A 24,954-nucleotide genomic window follows, 5' to 3' on the forward strand; every position below is an offset into this window, starting at 1 on the left:
TTTCCATCAGGAAAGTATTTGATAATTACATCTTGGATGTGGAGTAAGATGCCAGCAAATGGAAAAGGGAAGGAAGGACATCCCTAGTTAGAGAAATTGCATGATAAAATGGGAAAGAGATTGAAATATTTGTTGTGTTTGTAGAAAGTCCAGTAGCTTTATATTGTTGGGGCATAAGAGTTTGGAAAAGTGTGTAATGAAAAAATAAAGGTTAGAAATATATTTGGGGAAAAGTGATAAATTCTCTAAATGCCACTCTAAGGAGTTGGAATTCATCCTGGAAGCAATGAAGAGTTCATCCCAGCTAATTGTGGGAAGCCTTCCACAATTTTTCAATTTGGAATAAATTCTTCCCACTGAGAGATAAAAATAAATGAATGAATAACTAAATGGATCACCTCTAAAGGGATAATTTTTTAAACGTAAAAAGAAAATTTATTGTTTCCGCCTGGCCCACCCCTGGGAGGAGGCTCCAGAGTAAGGAAGGCCGCCAGGCTTGAAAGTTTCCTTGTCATGCTTGAGGGTGAGCCTTCTGCTCAGCCTGTTCTGGGGCCAGCAGGCTATGGAGGTTGATCAGGTGGTTGCCCAGTAGTGGCTTACACCCTCCAGGGCCACATCTTCAAGGCGGAAATGGAAACCCAGAGACGTTAAGTATAGCATGCCTGCATTTGCAAGTGGATGATAGCCACTATCTTGGTGGAATAATTCTGGTGGATCTGGCAGCTCATGGTTGATTTGCAACAAGGAGTTTATCACAGAAAATGGTGTTAGATGGCTTTGGAAGCTGGGATGCCGTGGAGAAGTGGTCCTGGAGGGTGGACATGGACCAGAGAGGGGGTTCACGGGTAGCCTGAGTCCCTGGGCCTGTTGTGTGCAAACACTGGTGAAGCAAGCTGGGACTGGTGGGCACTCTGTGCCTTTACAAGCGTTTTGCTGTTTGCAAATAAGTATGCCTTTAGGATTATGGTTCAACTCAGTCAAGAGAAGAAGGAATAAATAAATAAGAGTATTATGATACTCACTCTACTGGAGACTTCTCTCCCACTTAGGGTCATTGGCGCAGCCTTTAGTGGGATAAGTGCTCAAACATCTGAAACTTCTGTCAACAGCATGACCATCAACTTGCTTACTTGAAAAGATCTTTTATTTCTAGGACAAAATTCAGAGACAAAATAAACTACCTCAGGACCAGAGATCCTCTAGTAATACCATAGTTGTTGTTCTTAAATCACATATATTATACCTCAGCTTTCCAGACATTTTATGGGATAATTATGGTAAGGATGATTACTGCAATTTAAGAAGAAACTGAATTGAAGATGGTTAAATGATTTGCTTAAGGGCACATGGTTAGTGAGGGGAACCCTAGGATGCAAACACAGATGTCTTCAGTTCTAAGGCTACTGCTTTTTCTAAAACAATGAATCCCAGATACATTTTGATAAGAACAAAAAAGTCAGCTTTATGAGGAGGACACAAAGTGAGGTCCATCAGAACAACAGAAGAATGATGTGTACATTATGTAAATATACAAATTCTTTTCTACGTCTGTATTGATAAATCAATCAAAAACCTGTATGAGACAAAGCAATGGGCAATGTGAAGTACAGCCGCTGTGAGCAGAGATTAACTCATAATGCTGGGGAAATTATTACTTTACTAGGAAACATTCTTCACCTCTATTTGTCTTTGGAGTTGTAGCACAGGAAATTTGCCTGAGGAGCAATTTTGAGAAACAAAAAATGCAGACAAATTTTAAGGAGGTCAGAGGAGTGCTAGGGAAGAAAATTGCCCAAGGAAATGTTAACAGAACAAATGTATTTAATCTGTGAATGATTATTTAAATGGCTTTTTTTTTTACTTTGAAGCTTTAACTATTGTTAAGTTTTTGAAAACCTGTCTTCATTATTCATAATGATGGGACACATGTCTTTAATTTCCCCCACCAGGCTTTGTTGGTTCAATCTCTTCCACACCTTAATAATCTTATTCCTTGGTTCACTTCTCTCCCCTCCGCCAAACAGGGACAACGGCAGTGCTATGCATGTAAGAGGCACTCACCCAGTGTGTCCTAATGATCTACAGTCTGACTTAGCTTTGTTTTCCTGACAGCAACTCTATGTGCCATGAAATGGCTCGAGAGAAGAAACCATAAAATCCCCAGGTAATAAATAGGCTTCATAAGTAGGCACTGGGTAACTAATAAATGTTTGTAATTAGATGTAGTTGTTTATAAATATTCAGCTAATTAGTTATATATTTTTATAACATCCAGAATTGTGAAACACAGGCCAAAACCAAGTTGTCTGTTATCTAATCTTTTCATTTTAAGAAGCTTAATCTTCCTTCCTTCCTTCCTCCTCCCACCCCTTCTTTCTCTCTTTCTGTAACAAAATATCAGCTACATATAAGATCAGGGTAATAAGAGGACCTACTTTTTGATATTGTCGTGAAGATTAAATGAGAGAATCCACATCAGGTTCCCCACACTGTCAGTTTATTTTGTGATAGGTTGTCTGTTTATATTGAGCACTTGTTTTTGCCAGGCACTAGCCTGAGTGCCTTACGTGAGTTATGTCTTTTTATCTTATCACAGTTACTTAAAAGATGACACCCCTGGTCTCGGAGCTAGTAAATGTAACAGCAATATTTGACCCTAGGTAGTCTTGCCCTGCTCTCCCAATTCATACCCATAGTGCTTCTCAGTCTGCACGCCTGTGACTTGCTGTTCTTTCCCTCCGTGTGCAGCGAGTACAGCTCCGCCATGTTTCTCAACAGGATTTCCAGATGGAGCAAAAGCTTAGGTCCTTTGAGTGACTTGAGGGAAGTCCTTCTGCAATAAATCAGCAATGCAGAGATTTCACATTAATATTGAAACCACTGAGAGCTCCAAATTTAATATATCTCCATGTAAGTTATCAATAATAAAAGCTCTGTCAAGTATCAATAAATGCAATTTGAAATATTCTGGAAGTAAAAGTTAAACATTTATTATTTAATGGCATGGAAGTCAGTTACTCTTTTCCCTTCATGGCTGCAAAAAGGACTCGATCTGGTAGAAAATTTCACAAAATTATGAGTACTTTGAAAGAATCAGAATCCCTTTGATTTTATTAATATACAGATCTCAAAATTTAGTACTTATTTAAGTGCTAGAGAAATAGCCAGTATATATTAAAACAAACAAACAAACAAACAAAACCCTGTAATTAGAATTTCAGTAAAGCTCTTTGATGAATGGTAGATAATTGAAAATGAACTGTTATACTGACAATAATTTGAGGGACAGTATTAGATTTGTGTATTTTTCCCTTTGAAAGTTGTATATTTACTCTTGACTAATTCTTTTGACAACATCCTTGGCAATGTTATTCTTTTTCTCGAGGTGACTGATGATTTTTAATTCTCATTACCAACGTTTAAATCTACATACCAACATTGACTGTTCGGGGGTATGGATTTAAATCAATGACTGTAGAGTACCCAAGAAAACAGGAGAAACATGAAGTCTGTCACATTTTATGCAGTATATCTGTGTCCAAGGAAGGTCTGTTCCTTAAGAGACAATTGTCTACCTTAACTTCCAGAGAGCATGTGAATCTATGGGAACACATATGGATTACATCCATCCTGCCTCCTGCCTCCGGTGCTGGACCCCAGCAGTTGACTCAGTGTAGCACAAAGATGGATCTCCGTACTTGTTGGATGGATAAATTCTGACTGATTCATGAAAGCACTAGACATGTGATTTTGTGTGTGATTTTTAGATGGAAGTGGCTGTTTCATTCATGCAATAACGAGTGAAGAAAAGTTTGTAAAACAAAGGTTTAAATGGCAAAGGCTTTAAAAGTAGAAGGTTATTAGTAATTCAGAATCCAAACTTGGGTGTGAATGGTAAGTTCATGCAGTGTAACTATCTTTTACTGTCCTATTTTTGTATATTTTGTAAACATTGTTGTCTCAAGATTATGTCTTAGGTAAATATGAATTAGTGGAAAAGAAGAAAAATATAAGTAAACGATGCTCAGGTACATTTTTGAGACAGGTTAGAATTAGGAAATGTGTTATATGAGGACACAGTTTCTCCCTTAAGGCTTCACATGTCTAGTAATTTTGCTATTTCTGTAGGAAACATCATCTTGCATGAGGAGATAGGCCATTTTAAACTACATAGACAATTCCATCGAGTTAAAAATAGATTGTGTTCTAGAAGTTCATTTGAAAGTTAATTTTTTAGACGTTACAACCTATTTTCTCATGGAAGCAATGTGAGAAATAGGACTTCAATTCCCAAGGTGCCAGAAGGTGTCATGACTTGTCCAGGTAATTCAATGTAAAAGTAAGTGCTCTGGGGTAAGAAAGAGCTGCATTCAAGTTCCTCCTCTCCAAGCTGCTCTCAGGTTTCCTCCTCTATAAAATGGTGCTAATTATAACAAACACTTCAGGGAGTCTGTGCGGATTAAATGATGTAGTGATTCTTAAATGCAGTACATGCTTATGTTGCTGGTGGATGCAACCAGTGTTCCAGGTTCTTGTCCCATCCCAGAAAGAATTCAGAGACAGGCGTAGAGGTTAAAAAAAGTAAAGTCAGGATTTATTAAAGGATGGATAGTACACTCTCAAAGAGAGAGTGGGCAGGCTCAGGTGAGCAGCTGCCCTGAGTTTCTTTGGCAAGTTAGTTACATAGGGTGTAAAAATGAATGGGCGGAATATTCACTGGGGAGGGAAGAGCTTGGGGTCGTATTCCCTGATTATAATCCCAACTCCACCTTCCCAAAGGGAGGAGGGATTTTTGTCCTTATTTAGTCTGGATCAGAAGTGTCATGGCGTCAGTGCATGATGGGTACTTCTGATATGCAAGGCTAATTTTAATGAAATGAGGGCATAATGAGCAAAAGGTTACATTTGGACACTGGAAATTCCTGCCTTTTCTCACCTTTCTTTCTTTGTCTCCAGGCCATTCATCACCCCAAAAGGTGTGGCCCCTTATCAGCCTAAAGGTTCCTGCTTTTCTTTCTCTGCCCAGGGACCCCTGGTGCTTACATGATGTATGTTTTCCTGCATTTGGCTTGTGCCCCTCCTTTCTGGCCAATTCCGGCCATTTGGTCTGTGTGTCCCCCTTTCTCTGCTCATATCTAGCTGTCTGCCTGCTCTAACACTTCCGAAGAAATGTTGCTCAAAAAAGGAGCCATTGTTGTCTCCCATGGAAACAAAGTCTACCAAAAGCCATGCTCTCGCGCTATCTGTAAGGCTTGTGTTGTATTCCGTTCCTTTTGGAGCCCTGGAAATCAGTAGTATTTAAAAACTATCCATGTAATTCTGCTCTGCCTCATCAGGGCAGACGTCCTTGCCTTTCCTCATGCTCTTTTCCCAGCTAGAAATGAATCCGTAGACTTTTTTTTTCTTCTTTCTTTAAAGTCCCAGCTCAACTGCTACGTCCTCTCAAAAGACTTTTTCCTCTCTGGAGCCAGAATTAATGAAGAAAAACTCAGATGTTGAAGAAGGAGCTAGAACAGAACTAGTTCTGGAACCAGAGCAGGCCAGGTTTGTGGCTTTGCCTGCTTTTAGGGGTGGATGGGACAGGCAGTCTAGTGTCCTGGATTAGGACATGGCTCTGGTGTTGGAGGTGGACCCGGTGAGAGCGCTAGTCAGGGATCTGCCAAAGTAAAGCTGAACACACTGAAGTAGCTCAGAAATCCAGCAGGACCTGTTCTATATAAACTTGACAGTGACCTGTGTGGAAGCAGGTGCCCTTCTGGAGCCCTAGACGTCTGGTCTAGTTCATCGCTAGCATCCCACCAGCTTACACAGGGCCAGTTAGGTGTTTGTTCACTGACTTGGTTATTTGATTATAAAAGAGATGAAAGAAAGAAGGGTGAGTATGCAAAGCCACGTTGTATAGAGCTTCAAAAGTCTATGATAAAGTATATTCACTGAATTAAAACGTCATTTAATGTACAGTTTTACAAACAGTACAAAAGCCTGCTGCTTTTAAATTTTTTATTAGAAATTTTAATTTTTGTTCTCATTCACAATTCCCCATTGAAGAAATAATTCCAGATTTCACTTCAATCCATCATTATGAATATCCACGTCCCTCGTGTGGTGATTTAGAATAGAACAGCATCGTGGGGTGAGAGGAAAGCCATTAGTGGGTATCAAAAACTATGAGCTTTAATTATGGGAGTTTTAAATTTGCACATACTCAGTAAACATGCTACCCTTATAAGTTTCCTAGCTCAAGTGTCCGTACTTACAGAATGAGAAGAGTCCCTTGGGAAGAGGAAGATCAGATGCGTATTAGCAGACTGAATTAAAACTTATATCATCTTTTTCTTTTTTTTTTTTTTTAGCTCACCAAAGTCTATTGACATTTCTGACTTTTCTAAGGAAAGAATTTTACAGTTTGGTTTTTTTTTTTCCTTAAAGGGTAACAGTTACCAAAGGCTATGATGTATTGGTACCCACTGTATTCAGAAGATGATGGTTTTTGGCTTTATTCCAACTCTCCCATTCAGCACATGGCTTTCCCAAGAAGACAGTTCTACTTTATAATTATGCTGTTATGGGCAACCGCTTCAGCCAGGTGCAGTGGAAATTTTTATTCCCTTCATGGATGCTAAGCCAGCCACCCTCTGATGTATGAGGCTGCATGTGTTTCTATGAGTGCCAATTTGCATGTAAAAGTTCCAGTTTTGTCCTTGACCTTCGTGTCTTTTATTTCTGTTAAGGCTCTTAAGCTTATTTTTTCCTTCCTATATTTTTGAGTACTCTCTCTGTATGTACCAAAGTCTCCCCACTTAAACTACTAACCTATCTCTGTCCTGAGCTCTCAGATACATGTATCTAAATGCCCCCTGAGCATCTCAACTTTTAGATCCAACAGACAGCTGTGATAGTGTGGTTTATAAAAAGAAATATATATTTAGTCTTTGTCCCCATTCCTGGCACAGAACTCCTAAAGCCTTGGGATTTCCTAAGTGATGAGAGCAGTGGGTGTCTTTTATTATGTCCATGAGGTGATTTTTGGAAAGCCCCTAGGTAACCTAAGGGTGGGGGCTGATTGCCAGTGGAACCAATCACACGATTAGAGGTTTGGAACTTCCAGTCCTTCCCAGCCCCTGCCCCTCCCCAGCCTCTGGGGAGGGGAGAGGGTTTGGAGATTGAACTCTGTCACCAACGACCAATGAATTAATTAATCATGCCTAAGAAATGAAGCTTCAATCAAAACCCAAAGGGACCACCTTTGGAGAGTTCTTTTAGTGGTACACTCAGAGAGCATGGAAGCTCCGCACCCTTTTCCCCATACCGTACCCTATGCATCTCTTCCATCTGGCCTTTCATCTGTATCCCTTATAATACCTTTTGTAATAAACTGGTGATCTAGTAAGTAACTGTGAGCTGTTCTAGTAAATTAATGAAAACCCAGGAGGGGGTTGTTGGAACCTCTGATCTAAAGCCTGCGAATTAGAATCACAGACCACAATGTGGATTTGGGATTAGTGCTGAATTGGGGTGGGGGAGGCGGTCTTGTAGGACTGAGCCCTTACCCTGTGGGATTTGATGGTTAACTCCAGATAGACAGTATCAGAATTGAGTTAAATCTGTGAGACACCCTGTCAGTGTCCATGAAGAACTGAGTTAATTGCTTGGTGGTGTGGGAAAAACAACATACTGGACAGTTCAAACTCAATATGTTAGAATCTTAACACATATTTTGTCTCCTTCTTATTCATTTTCACAGCAACCTGGCCCTTTCACTATATGCTTATTTCAGTGAATTTCACCTTTATTTATGTAGCTACCTGAGACTAATCTCAGATCAAATCTCCAACATCTTCCTCATCATTGCAGACAGTAAGTCACCCTTCTTAACATCTTTGGGGTCAGTTTCTTTATCTCTCCCTATATCACCACCTTACGTCAGAGCCTCACAATTTTTGGTTTACTTTACTGTGGTAGCTTCCAAAGTATTCAGCCTACTTCCAGTCCAGTTCTTTTCTAATTCATTTTCATCTTTTACCCAGCCACAGTGACCTTTCTAAAACACAAACCTTGGATTTTAAATTTGCCTAACATTCTTCTGGTTCAGGAAGTTCCATGAGTTTACTGCGTCTGTTTCAACTTAACATCTCTAATGTTTAGGTGAATACTAAATATAGGATATTTACTAATTCATTCTCTTATTCATTCCTTCATTTTCTATCTAGCACCTCTGTCATCCAGGGACTGGTACATGTACTGGGTATACAAATGTAAACAAGACAGCCAAAGCTGTGTTCTATGCAAAAAAAAAAAAAAAAATTGCAATACCATGGAAAGTAAACCAAAGTGGCTATTATATATAGAGTTATCAGAGAAGACCTCTCTGTGATGGGGTCTTAGAATCTTAAGGGTGAGTAGGATTCAGTCTTGAGAAAAAGGAGACAGGGTGGGCTAAAGGGAAATTGCAATGAGATAAGGTTATCCAGCTAGGAAAGGGCCAGAAGACAGAAGTGGTCAATACACTTTGCTTCCCTGCCTGAGTGAGTATAAAGAAGCAGGTGAGGAACTTCTTTATTCTTTGACTTGGCTGGATCACAGACGTGGGAAGAGCTGCTTTCCAGTCTTTTTACGCTATTGCCTTTGCATTTCCATTGGGTACTGAAATCCACAGTCTTTTTAAAAGTAGTCACTGGGGCTTAGTGAGCTCCATTGGCCTTCAGACTGTTGGTTGGGAACATGCGAGTGCCAACAACGAATAAGCCAGCAAATCCCCGTGATATTTTAAATGGATCCATTTCATGACATTTTTCCCAGTCTTTTAGAAGCCTTAAGCCGAGACTCAGACACATGACTCCAGAGTGAATTAGCATCAAGAAAGAGGACACTCTTTCTTTGTTTTGCTTCATGCTAAAGGGCCTGCTTTCACATTAGAGCAAAAAGTCCTCCATTTCTTTTTAAAGCACTATCAAATTCAAATATGCTTTCTATTGTCTGCATAAATTTCCAAAAGTATCCTAAATTTCAAATAATTCAGTTTATTAACTACATTTTCCACTCATATGCGGAAGCAAGACAGTTTTATTTAGACGAAGAAAAGTCAAGACAATGGGATAAGATTACACATTGTAATTCCACAGTCAAGATTGCTGATTTCACAATATGTTAAATAACCAGTACCATGCTGCATGGTATACTTAACTTGAATTGGGTTAGTTGGCTATGGCACTGGATGAAGTTTGGAGGTGGATGGTACTGGGGTTCTGTTTGGTGTAGTAAAATATCAGGGATTTTGGAGCCAAACATTTTTCTCTTCTTGCCTCTGACCTTTGGGAAAACGTCGACTCCTCTGAGCTTTAGATTTGGGTGCCAATTTCCTTTAATGAAGAATTTGCCAAACTTGCCTGGTGATAAAAATTACCTCTGGTAGTCCTGTCATTTTACCTCCCATAGTCTGTACTGAGATTGTTGACCCTCTAGGGGAAGAAAAGTCATATATTTAATTCCACAGATGATTCTTAATACCAGGAAAATTGGAACTCACAGGTGTCATATGACTACTTAGACTTTTTCTTATTACTCCCTGAAAATTCCAAGGTTTACCAGTTTGAGAAACACTGACCTAAGAAACTAAAGGCTTATCTTTTTAAAATTATTACTGAATTATTACTGAAAAAGAGTGGTTTGCCTTTAATCCTGTCAAAATTAGTTTTAATGCTTACTTTTAAACGAAGAAGTAAAAATTTTGAATTCTCAGAACTCATAAACCTCTGAGACAATGTGGGACAATCCTTCGTTGGGCAGACTCAATTTTACTACAGAACCAACCATACCAGTGGAGTTAGCGTCACTCTTTACTGCCTAACTTTTCCTTATTCCATATCCCAATTTCCCATTCTCAAGCATCAGAGGTGTCCTAATGGACATAGAATTCCCATTGTGGAATGCCTAGTAGATGCCAGTTAGTAAGATGTTTAGGTCTAGCTCCGTATGTGTTATCACATGAATTCAAAAAAGCTATTTCAAGAACTGATTTTATTTTCTGTATTCCTTTCTGGGAGTAAGAAGTAAATCATCTGAAAATGAGTATATGTACAGAAAGTGCATGTTGGAGTGGGTAGTAAAAGAACTCCTGGAAGCCATCTTGTAGTCAGAAATCCACAAGCTCAGTCTCCTTCAGTTTCTACACACAAAAGGAAGAATGTTTATTTATGTTCAAAATGGAGATTCCTAGATTGCAAAGCTCTTAACCATCAAAGCAAGCCTCACCATACAGCATTTAGCTGAATACTCCAGACATTGCTAAAACATTTTTAAGGATTATTGAAATATTTCCTTGCAGTCTTTAATTTTTCCACACATATTTTTCATATAGTTTAAATCTGCCTGGATATCTAGTTTTCTCTCCCATTTTCTTTCTGCCCCCCCACCCCGACCCACACCCCAATACACACACACACTCAACAGTGTATTTTCCCTTGGAATTCATCAGTGTTTTTCTGATTGTGCGTGTGTGTGTGTGTGTGTATGAGACTGCATTTGGCCAGGAAATCTAGGACATGGAGGAGGAGAATTGAAACTTTGATTAGAAAATGAGACTTTAGATCATTAAGGGAAATTAGATTATGTACTAATTAGTGGTCTCTCCAAACACAGTTATGATAAATAAAATTTTGCTTTCAGATGTCATCCAGGGTATCAAAAGATGAATTGTCCTAGTGTGTATTTTACAGCACACCCCTTATCTTAGGTCTGTTACTTTAAGTATATCAAAGAAAGATATACTTAAGTCAATATGGACTCTAGGTCCTCAAATAAAAATGAAAGATATATTTCCTCCTCTTTGGGCAATCTCTGTCACAAAATAGGCCAAGATGCACCACATTCGGTTCATGAGAAATTTGTTTTATTCAGAAAGTGCTACTCTAGCTTTGTTACATGAAATACCAGTGATTTGCACTGACTTTGTCTAGTACTTTGGAACAGGACATCAACTGAGTAAACTATTTGGAAAATTCACTCCAATCTTTGTTATCCCAGAAAGTCTGTGTATCCTGTTAAGAACTAACACATGGTTTGTCAGTCCTCTAATTATTGTTGTTTTTTAAATTGCAAGTTATGGTCATGAGTATCAGAGGTGGCTAAGACAAATTAAAAATGGTAGGTAATTATACTGTATTCTTTTTCACGTGGTTAAATTAAAAGCTCGTGTGATATTAGGTATCGTATGTTTTAGATGCAAGATCCTAAGACATTTTAAAGGATAGTTTCTCAAATAGTCATTATTAAATAATAAGTTTAAAAAGTAAAAGCAATAACTGTGCTATGATAATGTTTTTGTTTTTTAATAGGAGTGAAGTTGAACAAATACAGCTAAATTACACCTCCATAAATAACGGATTCTCTGTCTAATTCATTAAATTTATAAATGACCCCTTGTTCAGGCCTTGCTTAGCTAAACCTGTTATATTCCCATCTAGCAATATTGAAATTACTTTTTTCACAAACATTTCTTCTTTTTCATTTGGTAGTTTGTCACTTTGAAAGAAAATGATTTCAAAGTAACCCTTTTTGTGCTACACATATGCTAGGTTGGATTTAAATTAAAAACTGACATGACTTCCAAGTTCTACCTTTTTTGTGTGTTAGTTTTAGATAATTGGTGAAGAATAGTGAAGAAGCCAAAGTCCTAGGTAATTTAAAACAAATGAACTTTGAGTTTTGAATCTGCTTCCCCACTTGGTGAGCTTATTTCCCAGATAAGAAAATGTCAGTACTATAAAGTAATAAAGCCCTACTGGGGAGATCTGACTACAAGAAAGGGGGAAAAGCTATAGGTTCTCCAGTTAAAAATGTATTTTGCTTTTTTATTGTAGAAAATTTAGAAAATACAGAAAGGGGAAATAAGAGAAAAAAACCTTCACAACATTGTAAAATGACTATAACTCAATAAAAAATATGTTTAAGAAAAAAGAGAAAAAAACCTTCTTTAAATTGTATCATTCAAAGGTAGTTTCTTTTAACCTTTAATGTATTTTCTTCTAATGTTTTATCTATATTCACCTTTAAGGATTTTCATAGTTGTGTATAAGTAATGCCAAACTCTATTTAGGTTTTTTTTTTCAACCAGTGCACGTCATGTTTTTCCTATATTATTATAAATTTCTCACAGATACAGTTTTAAATAGCTGCAGAATATTTCATTGTGTTGATATCTTATAATTCATTCCATTATTCCTCTATGGTTAGACAGTTAAAGAACCCCTAATCTTTCATTATTTTTTGTACATCTTTGTATTTCTCTCATTGGCATGATGCATTTCTCTTTGATTCCATGTATCCTTAGGAAAATAAACCCTATCAATAAACTTGTATATAAATTTTTCTCAAATGAAGCTAGGTGGAGTTTTCCAGAGATGGTAATGGTAGTTGACAAAATTCTTGCTATTGAATGTAGAGCTATATGGCTTAAAGAAATAATATTAGGTATAATTGATTTAGTACTTTTAAAAGTTGTTATTTATCAATAGCCAATTTCAAAATCATTATTTGCAAATTGATATAAAATGCAATGTAACTTTAACTAAATGGCAAACATCAGATGAAAAGAAAATTTCCTAATTTACATAGTATATGTACTTATGTTTTGGCTAAATGCCTGAGGTTGAATACTGTCATGTGAGGAATAAAGTAAATTTCAGCAAAAAAAAAAAATAGTGGGAACCAATTTTGTCCCTCACCGACTCTGCAATCTGTCCGCACAAGGACCAGTCTGGGACACCATGTCAATGCGAGGTAGACTGATGAATTGCATTTCCGTCTGGGTCTGGGGCACTGATTGCAAGCAAGGTTACACTGTTATTGTTGAAATAATAGCTGGAAACAGAGAAAGTGCTATTGATCCTTTCATCAATAAATCACGAGTAAACAGTGCAAGATCCTTGAGCTGCTAGGGGAAAAAATTATATCTTGTTTCCCGTTGGTCCCCTTAAATAGAGCAGAATCATTCACTAAATACACTAAAGTGAAGTTTCAAGTCCGCGTTGACTTCTAACATCTTTTTCAGAGAAAATTCTCCGTGAGTTCACCTCCAACGACAAACAGCGTTTACTGTAACTCTTCCTTTTTAATTTCTCCTCCTCCTTCCAGTCCGTCTTCCTCCTCCTCCTTTTCTGCCTCATTCTCCTTCTTCTTACTCTTTATCGAACACTGCTTTCTTTGGGAGAATAAGAGACATTTCTAAATATAAAAAACAGTTCTTAAAAGGAAAAAACAAGTGAGCAAACAAACAGCCCTTTCTCCTGTGCTGTTTTCCCTGACAGTGCAGATTGCATTGACTTCCAGACTTCTGCCAGCACTGGGTCTCAGGTGTACTGGGGTTTCTGAGGCCTGGGGACATTCTAGTGGCGCACTCCTGTGGCGCGGCAGGTGAATGATCCAGGACAGATTTTAACAGTAGCCAGTGAGTGACGGGAGGAGGGTGGTGGGGGACACTGGAGGTTGCTGGGGATAAATGCAGCAGGTGATTCAGGCAACAGTACCTGAGTGCCTGTCATGGTCTAAAGATTTCACACATGATATGCCAGAGGTTTTGGCATGTTAGCAAGGCACAGGGGAAGGGAATTTAAGAGCAAGTAGACGGAGCTGATCATTGGGTCTGAAGTGCAGCCATGAGACTCCTGCACACAGGGAAATAGAGTGAAGAGCCAGGCAAGTCCAAGTCTAGGAGAAAATCCTTAGAGATATACACACTTAAGGATATATTTATTGCCCAATGTTGTTATGCAAATTGTGCTGTAATTGCATAATGTTCTGCTGCCTATTTAGAATTTTTAGCAGATTTCAAATTGAATCAGACCTCCATATGATTAAAATGAAAATCTAATTAGAAATAAGTGTGTGCATACTGACTTGGCAAAATATTTTAGTATAAATGTAATAAACAAGTCACAATTAGCTTAGGTTACATGTGTGTCCCTTGGTACCAGAGTAATTTTTAAAAAGTAAGATAAAAAGTTAGTACGCTTTAGCTTCTTTTATACCATTACAGTGTAAGTTTCAAAATGTGATTATATCTGTGGAGGGAGATGAACACTAGAGGATGGTTAAATTAAGGCTAGTAATGCATCTTTTGGTTATACAGGAATGAATTGTGGAAGGTACAATACTTGAATGGTACCGAAATTTATTTTAGTGCCAGTCTTCTATAATTATAGACAAATTATGTCCCCAGCATGAGTTGTTTTTGTGAAAAAATCAACCAACCAACCAACAAACCAAGTACCAGCTTTCAGAATCAAGACTGTGGTACCTTTCATCACAAGGAGTCACTTCCTAAAGAAGATGGGCATTGGTGTTGCTAACGCATCTTCAGGTGATAATGAAAACTCTCGGTTATTTGGCAACATGTTTTTTTTTTTATTCAGTCAAATACTATGGGGAGGAAGTATGCTTGGGGCAATCTGGGGCAAGTCTGTGGATGGCTAGAAGGAGCTGGGTATTTCTTATCATCCAAATTTACCTTTGTCCTTCATTTTTTAGAATATAAATGAAATGTTACTGATATTTTAGACTAGGGATTTTGTTAGAATAGTGATGAGAAGTATTCTACTTAAGACAATAAAAAGCAAGATTTAAAGAAACATAAAACTTTAACTATAAAAAGGCCAACTTTTCTTTAATACACCTTGGTAAAATCTACCACAAAGAGCACACAGAGTTGACAAAATGACTATCATCCTAATTTTCAAACGTGAAAATGGAAGTTCAGAGAACTTAGGTGTACAGATCACATTAGCGAGGGGCAGGGCTGGAACTTGCACCCAGGTCTTCTGGTTGCAAAATCATAGGATTATACTTCAGAGAAAAATTCTTAGTAGGCTACAACACACATGTGGTTGAAAAGAAAGCACATGAACTCAGAATCCTATGATTGCATAATCTATGTATGTCTTGTTGCAATAATTTAGTAAGCTTCAGGGCTTCCAACAGCCTCATAATAGGTTAAATATCTGCAGCCTTGTTTGTCCTCTTTTCAATATTTAGCTTCATCCTGTAGATCAGTGCACCCAAGAGAACTATCCACAATGATGGAAATGGTCTATGTCTGCACTATCCAACATGGTAACCAATAGCCCTATGGGACTATTGAGAACTTGAAATGGGGCTAATATGACCAAGAAAGTGAATTTGTATTTTTATTTCATTTTAATTGATTTTTATTTAAATTGCCACATGTGTTTGATGGCCACCATATCATAAAATGCAGCTATAGATAATATATAGTTATATATTGTATAGTTATAGCTCTATGTTTTGAGACCTATTTCTTCTAATGTACAGTAATAGGAGATACAAATGTAAAAAAAAAAAAAAAAAAAAAGAAGGAAGGAAAGAAACAGCTAAGATCTGAAATAAGACAACCTTCTCTGTAGCATAGATAAGGAGTCAAAATACAACCACAGGCCAGCCAAGTTTAGAATCTGTAAGAAGACAGGGCCAGCTGGGAATTCCCAACTCAGGAAAATGAGAAATTTAAAATGATCCATGCCAGCTTAGGCAATAAAAAAATGTCATCATACTCAAGTTGTGGTCAATTGTCCCAGCCTGTGACCAAACTCTGCATGAGGTTAAAGCTTAGATTAAACAAGGAAAGTAGAAATAAGCAGCACAGCCTGGAGGTCAGGGCTTGGGCTGTGTTATCACCTGGCTCAGTGACTCCTGTTATCTCCAGGTCTCCTGTTACCTCTGAGGGACAGGAGCCCTGAATTTCAAATATGAGACCTAGTCTGGTCTGACACTTCTGGTGAGCTTGTCATTTTATTTGTATATTAGAAGTATCCATGTCTAATTACTTTAATAGAGACAATTTTGAGTAATGAGAACACAATAATAACCTCCTTCCCAAACAGGCAGAACTAGGGGTAACCTGGTCATTTGAACTGAAGGGTACTAACGAGGGTAACAATGATAGCATTCTGCTGCAGACTCGTTCTCTTTCAGGCCTCGTGAGTGATGTGTGTATATTCCTGAACCTTTATCTAATAAATTTAAATCTGCAGTTTTATAGCAACTTCAGCACCTATTACAGAATGTGACTCAGTTTTATGTGACATAATCAGGCAAATCATGAAGCTGGGAGCTGAAGCCATAAATAAGATTTGACTCTAATACTTGCGTCCAGCTCCATAATCCAAAGAGTAATCATCTTTATACATGTGCCGTTTAGTCAGGTTTTTTTTTTTTTTTGCTGGAACATCTTAAGAGAAATATTTTTTCAAGACCTTTAAGTTTTAAAATAACAGATTTTTCAACATTGAGGGCAGTATAATAATTGTAAAATGTCTGCATTTAATCCTGAATCATTACATTTACTTGCAGAAAAGGCAATTTCTAATTGTATAATAAAATGCTGATCTTGAGGGGATCTAAGTAGTTAAATAGTGGCAATTTTTTAACTGTTCTGTATATTCTACTTTAAAAAATGTGTCTGTCCTTAGAATTGTTTGGTCATTAAGTAATACTTACTTCTCATATATGAAACTGAGACATGCGTGTTCTAAGATTTATCACTTGCGTCCTATTTTAACCCTCACAGAAGCTCCTCAAGGTGAGGTGTTTATCACAAATGAGGGGGTGGAAGTACAAAAAGGTTACTTTTCCCAAATTGGGTTTTCAATCCAAGCGCTATTCTATATCTGTTTTTTGTTTGTTTGTTTTATTTTTGTTTTGGTTTTTTGAGGCTCAAGATAGAGTTCTAATGATGCTTTGGTTATCTAGTTCCTACCCCAGAAATGAAGGGTTTTAACGTTTACATGGATTAAATTTTTATTCACCTTTTGGGGAATCTATTTTATACTCTTTGTTAATATGGCACCAAATAACTATTTTTTGGAAACAACCTATGGATGGTAAATCCTTCCCAGAAGGATTAAATATTCCCTGTTAAAGTAACCGGAGGCCTCTTCTTGGCTCTGACACATTTTCTTTAGAACCTCATCTTATAATTCAGTTTTAGCCTGTGTTCTGTAATTGTCCATTCACTAGTGATGCCTGGATCATAAAATTAGGATTATGAGGTTGACATCTAATTTTTAGCTTGACAGGGAGAGAATTTACATGTAAATAATAGTGGAATAAAGAAAAAAATCCAAATTAAACATAGATCTCTATAGAAAAATGTTGTAATATAGGGGAGGTACTCTGTATGCAGAGAGATAAGAAATATGATCTTTTTATTCTGTTTACTGAAAACGACTTAAGTCAGTAAAACCTTGGGAAATTCAGTTTTCTATAAAAATGATTTGACAAGACGTTTTCCAGGCCACTGACCATGTGTGAGGTGAACCTGCACGTTCATTTTGAATTTATGACCCAAGTTGTTCCTTTTAACTCAGATTGTAGTAGCGAGGCCTCTGGGGAATATTCAATGCAGTTGTAATGTGAGGCTGAAACGAATTTTAAAAGGTTATCTATTCCTATTCCTTTTTCTTCTCATTTTGGCTGAACCATTCAAGGTGGATAAAGTTTTAAGACTATTAGAGAAGAGGGCTCACAGCCTTTCACTAACTCTAATAACCTTTCACTAACTTTAATAACCATCTTGCTCTATGCTCTATTTTAAATTTATATCAGCTCCCCTCCCACCCCCAGAGGCAGCTCATAGGATGACTATGAGAACAGTTAAGGAAGCTTGAAACTATATCAAATGAGGAGAGTTGAATGAATTTTAGCTAATTAGGAGAAGTGTAAGCAATTTCTTAAGCATTGAAGAGATGTGAAAGAGAGAGAGAGAGGACCCTTGTCTTCTAAGAGTTTCCTATGCTAATGGATGAAAATTGCCGGAAGACAGATTTCAGCGATATATTACAAATAATCTTATAGCAATCACTGAGTGTTTTCCATATTTGCAGGTGATACTGTAGAAGGAATTAAGGCACTAAACAGGTTAAGAGCTGGCTCCCATATCGTAGACAATGCATTTGAACCTCAGGGAATTTAATTTGTATGACTTAGGGAAAGTTAATTATATCAGAGATGGAACCTAAAACTAGGTCTATTTCAAGTCCAATGAGTATGGCATTGTACCCCATTTCTGATGCTCAGAATTTTAGTCAACCGTCATCCCTTCATTTTCAGATAGGAGACAGCTGAGTCCCGGACTGAGATGAGAACTTGTCTAAGTAAGGACATCTACAAAACAGAAAAAGACTTACAGACACAGTAAACAATCTTATGGTTACCGAGGGAAAGGGGGCGGGAAGGGATAAATTTGGGGGTTTGAGATTTGCAAATGTTAACCACTATATATAAAAATAGATTAAAAAAACCAAATTTCTTCTGTATAGCACAGGAAACTATATTCAATATCTTGTAATAACCTTTAATAAAAAAGAATATGAAAATGAATATATGAACGTCTATGCATGACTGGGACATTGTGTTGTACACCAGTAATTGACATATCATAACTGACTATACTTCAACTAAAAATAAATAAATAAATTGGCAGATAAATGAAGTTCATAATCAAGTGTGGCTTATATAAAGGACAAGTTATTAATGTGAATTTTTTGCAAAGATAGTCTGAATTATGGATACAAAATTCTCAAATATTGAAGTGGGAAGACCCGCAGAGCTCACTTACCTCATGTTAAGCTCCCCGCTGTAGCTGGCTTGAGAAAGGGTTATCAGCTACGGCTTAAGTGTTCAACCTTGTGAATACTCCTTTTCACGTTTGCATTTGTTTTGTTGCATTTGTATTCCATTGCATTTGCATTGTTATGTTGAACCAGAAAACTGTCTTCTTTTCTGGTTCAAATTCTGTACTTCAGAGCAATATAGAATACATTTGCCTTTCCTTTTTATGAAACGTCTTCAAACCTTGAAGCTGTCTCGATTGGTAGAGTATTCTCACTATGATGAATTGTTTGGCTTTTTGTTGTTCTTGTTGGTATTTTTTGTTTACTCAATATACAGTTGAAAAAGTTAAGACTCAAGTAATAGAACAGAAGTATGTATCTTGGGAAACAATTTGTTTTTGAGCTATATTCCTATGCAAAATAGAAGTTAAATATCAAAAAGAAAATGCACCAAGAGAAATTTAACTGCATGAACTGTGAAGTGGAAGGTGAACAATACTCCCTTTTTACCACCAGAGGTCTTCGAAGGACCTATTATAGCCGCATCTCTGCCAACTGAGGAGGAAAAATCTCTTAACAACGGAGCTGACAGAAATTCTTAGCAAGTAATTTACCTGAGAACTTAAGTAATTTTTAGTAGTCTGTAGCCTTAAGGCTAAATATTTCCTCTAGGTAGAGTTCAGGGCAAGAAAACAAAAACTAATAACCAAACTCTCAAATGCAGAAAAATTAACATATATTATTTTATATTTTATTTTGATTTATTATTATTATTATTAATCCTTTTATTGTTGGGGAACTTCTGAGGTTAATTGCAATGATTAAAATGATTGCAATGATTAAAAACTTCTCATCAACATCATATGAAAGAGGAAACCCACATCATTTATATGTTTATGAATGCATTATATACTATAAATATATGTATATAAATACATAAAATATCCTAATTTTGCTTTTCAATTTAAAGGTTAAGAGACATTGTGGGTTAATTCCTTTGACTTTTCCTAAACCATTGGGAAGAAAAGCTAAGCAAAGATTTTGTATCAACTTAGAAAAACAGCTCCCTGTTTGGGTTTTAAAAAGAAAGAAAATGACTGTAGATAAAATAATGGAGCCTATAATATGCATAATAATTTGAGTAACAGCTGTCTAACTTCATTGGTATTTTGTATTTCTTGTACTAATTACTTATTTAATTCAGTATTTATTGAGAGCCTATAATGTGTCTGCTATTTTACTAGTGATAGCATAAGTAAAAATTGCAATCACACACGATCACCGTTCTCAAGAAATTCAATTTAGTACAGGAAAAAAGGCAAAGAATTACATTTCAACTTTATACATGCCACGTTAGAAAGATGAGAAGAAGGGCAAGGGAAACCCAAAGTGCGGGTACCTAACTCTAACTCGGGGAGAATCAGAAGATTTCAACCAAGAGCAGACACATGAACTAGCTGTTGAAAGACAAAAGGCAGTCATGTGACAGGTGGGGAAAGGAAAGCAGCGTTTCATGGAGGAGAAAAAACATGAGCAGAGCAAAGCTGGAGGCAGAAGAGAATAAAACATACTAGGAATGATGGGAAGTGGACGGAGAAATACGGCTGGATCTGTAAGGATTGTAAAGGCTAAGCTTTTTCCTTACTATGTGTAAAATGAAATTGAGAAATACATCCTTGATTGTTTTATTTTGAGGGTAAAAAAAGGGCTCAGGTGAAAATATTCTGAATTCTTATTTGTAATTCTAATCATTAACCATATACAATTAAGTAGAGGTTCCCTAGTCCAATCAAATTTTAAAAATAAATTCATGCAATGACCTGAAAAACAATTTTTAAGTTTTTAGTATATATTCTAAACCCCCCAATTTTTGTTTTCTCATGAAATTTTTCACCTACCTCTTCCCTCCTGCTGTAGGTTAGCATGCTTCATTTTTCTTTCTTTCTTTTTTTTTTTTTAATCTAGTGAGAAGGGTAGTGGAGAATGAGACATATCTGACTGGGAGGAGAGGGAACACTAATTAATACAGGTGTGTTCAATGAACAGTTTGTGTGTTTACTGTTCCTGTAACGCAAAAAAGAGGAAGCATAATAAAACCATTCAAAATAGGAAGAAACCAATACATTTTAATTGTATTTATGGTCATAACAGTAATGGTCCCTCAAGGGAGTTACACAATTCAACCATTGTGTCCATAGACATTGGTCGGGCTTGTAGTAATACACACGCTATTGTCTTTGGTTTTGCTAGAGTACAAATGTTAAAGAAAGAAAATGCTGGATCCTAATGTTTGAGGCTTTAGGTTCCTGCTTTTGCAGGACTTAATGTCTCTCTATTTAAATTTGAATAGGAAATAAAACAGACTGGAAAATCTTAACCAGTCTCCTGGCCTCTCCTCTGATTTTCCTCTGCCTGATTCAATCATCCTGTTGACTTCTCTGAGTCTAACCCCTGGGCAGGATCTCCACGAGACTGCTCGTGCTGTTTTGCCATCTCTCTCCCCAGGCCCTTTTCTTTCCTTGTTCTACTCTTCTCTAGTCATACCAAACTTCTGTCATTTTCATATCTTAGCATTTTAGGGAAACTTCTGGGCCTTTGCACAAGTTGTTCCATCAGCCTGGACATCATGTTCCTTTTCTCCCATCACACCCCTGTCTGATAAGACAATTATCACACTGAAGAAACTATAGTGTAATAACTTTATGGTAATTATCTCTTTGCACATCTAATTCTTACTAAACTGTGAAGGGCAAGGCTCTTGTATTTTCACCATGATAGCCTCAGCACCTTGCTTGGTGAATATATTTGTGTTGAATGAACAAAGGAAGAGCTGAAGGGAAATATATGGATATTGAAATAATCATATAAATGATGGAACTGTTTGGCTCAATTTTTAAAAACTTGAGGCCAGATTAATTTTCAAATCTAGGTGTTCTAATATAAATAATCTAAGTATCATTAACTTAACTACTATCTTAAGTTTTAAATTTTATGCTACCAAAGACATAGAGTTCTCATTTTTTCTCAAAGTAGTCTAGAATAGCATTTGACTACAGATCTTCACTAGGATTTATTTAAGTCAGTTGGTGTCATCTTCAAAGGGAAAATATGTTTTCTTATTTATAACTAGATTAAGCACCTGCTGAAAGGAGAGTCATAGATATCTGACAGGTTCTTGAGTCTTGTTAATAATCCTTGAGACAAGAAACAGAGGAAAATATCCTCTTTTTTTTCTGATATGTTTCAAGTGATGAAAAAGCGTAAATACAGACTTAACACATTTGATCTCATCTATCAGGGCCTCTTTCCGAGGAAGGCAACACGACTCATATTGTTCCTTGGGGTACAGCAGTGGGTGACTGTGTGAATGAAAGAGTCCACAGAGACGTTAAAGACCTCTGTGGTGTTTGCTTTCACCTCTGGACTTCAATACAGAGACTTGCTTTTGTTTCAGTTTCACTTTACTTGTTAACCAGTATTTAGGAAGAATCTCACTTGTAGACTTTGTGCATTTGGCATGTTGCTGTTGCATAAGGAGACTGAGACCTTTATATCTGCCAAACAGGAAGTTGGTGTGGTGTCAGCCTCATCTAGTTTTTCCTTTACACCTAACCAGGCGTTTGGCAAGAACATTTAAACATGTTGAAGAAACATTTAAGCTTGATAAGGTTTTTCTATTCACAGGAAAAATATACCAGAAAGTGCCATGAGCAGATGAACCAATGCCACGTTGAGCTTCATTGTTACTGAAACGAATCTTAAAATTTGAAATTCTTTCCTACTATTTATACTATGATTTAATTTCTGAAAAATTCATCTACAAGTGGATTTTTGGTTATCTCTGTCTGGAATTGGCTAACTACTATTAGCACCACCAAATCCACCCTAGCCCTTGTTTTCTTTTCTTTTTTATTTTTTGTCAATAAATTTTATTAGAAGGCAGTCCCTCTCATTTATTGTCTACAGCTGCCTTTGCTCTACAACAGAATTGGGTGGAAGCAACTCTATGGGCCACAAAGTCTAAGCTATTTATTGTCTTGCTTTGTCCAGAAAAAGTGCACTGACGCCTGATTGTAATTGATGCAACAATTTTATCGGCCTATATAATGTTATTATTTAATGTTTGTTCTTTTTTTGGCTAATGCTGTAACGAGATTTATGTTCTACATTAAAACTTTACAGCATACATTAAAAACAGAGATAGAGATTTTGTGTGCATTGAATAAAGTATAGGTTAAAATATGTATAACAATTCTTTATGAGATAAAGGCAAACTGATAAAAGGCAGATGAAATAAAGAAAACAATGAGCAGAATGAAGAAAAATATCATAAATAACAATCTGTCAAAAAAGCCTGTTTTGAAAGTTTTTTTTTTTATTATGACATTGTTTATTATAAATTTCTCAGGAAAAAAAGACTCTAGTTAGAGCAGAGTTAATACTACCTGTGAAAATGAAAAAACTTCATCTATTTTAGGACAGAGAAGTTCTACCAAGGTCAATTAAGATAATTTTCCCCTTTCTAAGCTATAACATTGTTATTTGTGTCATTTGTACTGCAGTTCCCAGTAATTAAAACAGCGGGTTACAGATGGGTTATTTCAGCATGGCCACACTTGTTTTCTTGCCCTCCGGTTAGATGGACATTGTCTTTTGTAGGCACTGCCCACACTGTCCCTGGGCAAGACTCCCTTAGATTGTCCTTGGACAAGAAAATTAGCCTAAATAGATCTCTTTTATTTGTCTCATAAGTCTTTCAAACAAATGGTGTTAGTGACTGCCAGCTAAGTTGCTCCAAACAGGAAAAAAAAAATCAATAATCATACTTTTGATGTCAACCTGACATAAAGTTAAAAAGAAAGAGATTCTGTTATTTAAGAGAAGACTTTAAATGAGTTTCTTTGAAGTGCATATTTATCTGTAAACTTTTTTCTTTAGGTTGACAAAAAAATCACATTCCTCTGAAAATTTTCCAGTTAACATATGCCATTGAAATACCTGCCCACAAAGTGGCAGTTAGGGAAAATTTAGGGAAGATAGAGGAAAGACGAGAAAGTTTCAAAACAATATACTCATTTGTTTTTGCAATGAGCAAGTATGTTTTGGGGAGAGTATCAAATATATGTTTATCCACCTATTTAAGTTTATGCAAAATTTGTGGAAAGACCTTAATACATACTGCATATGTCCCTTAGATGGTCCAAAGTTTCTGCTCCTTTCCATAACCAGAAAACCATTTCTTTTTTTCCCACTAAGCCAGTGAGTAGAAACTCAAATAGGATTTTCCAATGCATGATGGAAAATCATATTTTAAGTCTTAAGATTTCTATGTGTTAAATGTGCTGTGTAAATTATATAATTTAATCAGTATGTTTGAGTCCTCACAAGTGCTTGGCACTGTCCCAAGTTCCTTTAGACAGGTTTCTTTGTTGAGAATTCTTGAAGTTTTAATTAATCAGCTGCCTTGGTTTTAGATATAAATTTCTTTCACAATTTCTGGTCCTTCACATAGCTTCTGCTATCCTGTCTACCTGTATTGCTTGCCACTTCCCCTCCTCACCATCTGCCAAAATCCTACCCATCATTTCAGACTAAGTTCAAGCCCCATCACATTCGTGAAGACTGTTTTGATCACACAGCCTGACAGGGTCTCTCCTTTCTCTGGTTGGTCATGGCGTTTATTACCAATTCCATTCAGAGATTTTCTTTCCTACTATTTTGTATTGCCCTGACCTTTAGCAAACATCTTATTTGTCCTATTGGTCAGTACCTGGGTCTTATGTTTTTGTGTCTCTCCTCATGGTACCTTGAATATATTGGTTACTCAAAATGACTGAAAAGTCATCTCATACAGGATATGACATTTTCGATAGTCTAAAGATTACACATACCTGTTGCCCTTTAGCAATAATTTCAATACAGGAGAGTTCACGAAATCATTCCCACATATGGAACTAGAAGAATAATCTCTTCCAAATCATGATAGATTGCCCATGAATTAAATACTCAACAGAAGACAGTTTTATGCAATATCAAATCTAAAAGCAATTCTGTCTTTGTGATTTTTATGGACCCATGCTAGGGCCTTAGTAGCCTAAAGCCCTGGTACTTAATTTTTAAAAAGAGAGAAGTGTTGGAATGTATTCCTCTTTTGAAACAAACACCCTGTTGTGAGGAAAATCCTGTTTGCATCTAGAAAAGATATGGAAATACCCAGCTTGGTGTTCGTATGTTTCACAATCAGAGGACTGAAGTCAATGGAGTAATAAATACCTGGATGTTGTACGATATTGTTTTCGGTAAAATAAGAGAGGGCAGTAGAAAAGTCGTC

At 36.8% G+C, this 24,954-nt stretch overlaps 1 long non-coding RNA gene across 3 annotated transcripts in view; it reads left to right on the forward strand.

Annotated features, from left to right (window-relative positions):
• LOC123620052 (uncharacterized) overlaps positions 1 to 24,954 on the forward strand; it is a 68,135-nt gene continuing 43,181 nt past the window's right edge. For 2 of the 3 annotated variants that reach the window (XR_012504108.1, XR_006728763.2), the window contains exon 1: positions 1 to 24,954. This exon is cut by the window's right edge and continues 19,118 nt beyond it. This is a non-coding gene — a long non-coding RNA (uncharacterized LOC123620052). The other variant, XR_012504109.1, reaches the window with a different exon arrangement.

The sequence above is a fragment of the Camelus bactrianus genome, chromosome 3, assembly GCF_048773025.1.
Source record: "Camelus bactrianus isolate YW-2024 breed Bactrian camel chromosome 3, ASM4877302v1, whole genome shotgun sequence".
Taxonomy (NCBI): domain Eukaryota; kingdom Metazoa; phylum Chordata; class Mammalia; order Artiodactyla; family Camelidae; genus Camelus; species Camelus bactrianus.